Source organism: Rutidosis leptorrhynchoides, chromosome 3 (genome assembly GCF_046630445.1).
Source record: "Rutidosis leptorrhynchoides isolate AG116_Rl617_1_P2 chromosome 3, CSIRO_AGI_Rlap_v1, whole genome shotgun sequence".
Lineage (NCBI taxonomy): Eukaryota > Viridiplantae > Streptophyta > Magnoliopsida > Asterales > Asteraceae > Rutidosis > Rutidosis leptorrhynchoides.
In genome coordinates this window covers 623,621,923-623,625,499 of record NC_092335.1, presented here as the reverse complement: position 1 = coordinate 623,625,499, position 3,577 = coordinate 623,621,923, and the positions used below count along the sequence as shown (strand labels likewise).

Genomic DNA, 3,577 nt, shown 5'->3' with positions numbered 1-3,577 from the left:
AGGACCTCTTGTTATTGTGCAATGTTATAGTGGTTTTGGTAGGGACATTACATGACATTAAAAACTGTCGTCTTGAGGTTCCTTGGTGACTAAGTCTTTGACCAACATTTAAATCTTGACCTTCTCTATCAGCCGTCAGCCTAAATGTCTAGGCCACCGGCCAGATAGTCCTTAAGTCCGCCAGCCTATAGCTGAAAATTGTAGATCTTCGTCTTACGGTCTCTGGCCTTTTGAATCACCTCAATCGGAATCCGGATGAGTGGGATATGGCTAAAAACATGACAACACGCAAATTCCTAAGGTTCTTAAGAATTTCTTCAATGTTTAGTTCAATTATTTCAGGTTTTCTCTGTTCTTCTATATTTTTAAAATTTTTGGCTTGTTTTCTATATAAATGTACATGTTTATATCACAAGTAAACTTGTTCCACACGGTTAGTAGCTTTTGCTCATTTCCCCCCAATAAGCATATGAATAGGTCATTTATGTGTGAACGAGGAAGACTGTACCATAAAATGGTATACATATATGTATAATTCTGGTGCTATCGGGACCCATATAGACGGTGGCCTATAGCAACAAAAGATACGGGGGTATCAAATTATAGGCCCAACTCTGGTATATATTTACTGGTTATGTAAATTTAGCACAAATAAATATATGTTTCATTTTGTTATAAATGTCCTTTACATATTTTGCCCAAACTTTAAAGTGAGGAATCCTAACATAGTTTGACATAGTTTGTTGTTGTTGTTGTTGTTTAAATGAGGAATTCTAAGAGAATCTAAGTCATGTTATTTTGCTATAAATGTCCTTAGACCACTTCCATTTATGCCATAATTTGTCATAAAAATTAGGATCCACTTTATACTAATGTACAAGTATTAAATATAATAGTACAACTTATTTATTCACCACCATTTCTAATCATTCTACTGCGGGAGATGATCGCATGAGTGATTTAGTTCTCATAGGCGATTCAAAACTGCTGTTCACTATGTTTTATTGCCACTATTTTTATTGTATTGTAATTGAATTATACATTTAACCAGTATCAATAGTAACATCATCGAGAATTAATTTATTCAATTGTCATGAAACACATGGACGTATATAATTATTAAGAATATAAAGCATCTATACTCCTATACATTAAAAGAAAAGACAAATTGAGATACATTTAATCAATAACTTTGAATCTGGACCATTAGATAAAAAATAACATCCATTGTCCATTGCTTAATAACCATTAGATCTAAGTATAACCTTATAACTATTGTTAATCGCAAACCTCACCATGTTACCCTTGTTAAGAAAATTAGCCGGCAAAAAAAAAATGCTAGTTCACGTCATTTGAAAATACACAAACAAAATTTAGGACAAACACTCTCTAATTTGTATGTTTCTTCCCTGATTTTTGAAGATTAGAACCCTAAAAACATCAATTCAATCAACGAATACGGGTTGATTTGATTTCAACTGAATACGTACGAAGGAATTTACGATTGCAAAACCCTCACTACTATCGTCGACTGAAATCATTGTGGAGTTACGATCATCAAATCGTCGACACCCATATCTATCTACCTCCTACTGTTGATCATAACTTAGATCACGATACATTCTAATGATCTGATTCTTTCTTTCGACATCGATTGAGTAACAAGGTTGGTATTTATTAATTTTGTATAAATTTTTTAATATCAATCCGCGATCATAATTCGATCGATTCAACCGAATATATTTTATTTCCCTCATCAGAACAAAATTTCGGATCAAAATTGCATTTGATTTCCTTTCACATCCCTTGAAGGGTTTAAATTTTATAAACTTTGGTACTGCGAAAAAATCAATTAATTTAGGGTTTCAACCTTGCAGGTAATTTAGATTTTAATATTAGGGTGTTTGCTGATCGTATAGACTATGTAAAAAGTCATCTTCGACATCAAATTGGGGTTTTAGTTATTTTTTTCTTATTTACGAATTTTTCGGTGGCAACGATAGTACGTATGTAGAATGTAAGTTTTGGAATATTTTTTCGGATCTCCAAATTTGAAATATGTAGTTTCTGATTTCCGATTTGAATTATTTTGTTTATTATTTCTGATTTACATCAAATGTAAAGTTGTTGGTGGTCATATGTCTTTTTCCATTTGTCTAACTTCAGGTGTTTATTTTCATTTGTTTGACATGGTAGCTTTGAGGAAAGGAAGGGGAGATAAACGACTCTGTGATCTGTTCGTTATGTTTAGTTGAAGTCGAATCTGAAATAACTCTACAAGTTACATTGAGAATTCATCACGTTTGATTTTGTTACACAGGTATTGGATTGTTATTATTTTGTAATTATTATTTGGTTTCGCATATAAGGTGATTGTTTGAATCTATAATTTCAAAGTATAATTCAAAGTAGAAAATGGCAGTTTCGTTTCACCACATTTGTGAAATTAATTCTAAAATATATTTTGACTAATTTTTTGTTCAATTCCCAGTTTAATCAAGGTAATTTGCAGCGATTCAGCTAAGGTGCCCTCGAGTAGGACTGTTTGTGTATATATATATTCATTTAATGACAAACAAAAAAAATATCGCATGAAACACTTCAATGTTTAATTCCGTTTTCTATCGTTTAAGTTGGTTAAGGTCTTGAATCTCACACACAAAAAAATAGATGTAGAATGCATACTTCATGTCGTTTGCTGTAATTGATATTTGCAGACCATGGGAAAGTGCCACATGCTGATTATTACTAGGTAAGGTGATTCATAAGTTTGCATACCCAAACTTATAACCATATGGATGACAGCCATCTTATTGTTAATGTGGTCTTTTTTTATTCGTATTATACTTTCCTTTGTTACTGAGCATTTAGTTGCAGATGTAGTTCAGTTGAATGTCCTAATTTTAACAAGAGCAATTAAGTGAATCAAATGCTCATATTTACACATGAGAATTGAAAAAGGTAGTTTTTTTAATTGTAATAAGAACTATTGAGTCAAATTTGTCGTGCATAATATCTTTATGAATTATCTTCTTGATGATGACTTATTTAAATGAAATGTAGGATGTGGCTTTTCATGATTGTTGGCCCGAGTTTTACTAATTGTGTGATATCAATTTCAACACAAGCACATCACCATGAAGATAATTTAAGATATGTTGAAGGATTGGCAAGATCCTAATAAAGACAAATTGTCTGGTGGTATGAAAATAGTGGGTTTGTGCTGAACCGAAACATCTATGGCGGGTTTGTGCTGAACCACATCATTCAGTAATTGCTGGCCAAAACCACATCATATGCTCTTCTACAGGTAGTTCAAGCTATCCTCGAATTGTTTACAGGGTTACATTTATTCTCACTTAACAATCTTGAACATTTAAGTGTGAAGGGATGGTGTTAGTGAATGCTAGTTCTATCATGTCTTACTCTGAAGACTTAATGCCATCAGAAAGGTAATCTAAAGTCTAATGTGTATTTTAACTATCAACTATCGAATCTTATTAGTTAAATCTTTAATTATTAATTCCAGACCACTGATGAAGAAGTATAAGATTGCTGAAATGAGAATGAAACCATT

At 32.2% G+C, this 3,577-nt stretch overlaps 1 long non-coding RNA gene across 1 annotated transcript; it reads left to right on the top strand.

Annotated features, from left to right (window-relative positions):
* The first annotated feature begins 2,438 nt into the window (after window positions 1–2,438).
* Window positions 2,439–3,577, top strand: LOC139898961 (uncharacterized). Its single transcript, XR_011777228.1, has 4 exons — window positions 2,439–2,961; window positions 3,064–3,310; window positions 3,382–3,452; window positions 3,530–3,577. It is a non-coding gene; the product is annotated as an uncharacterized lncRNA (long non-coding RNA).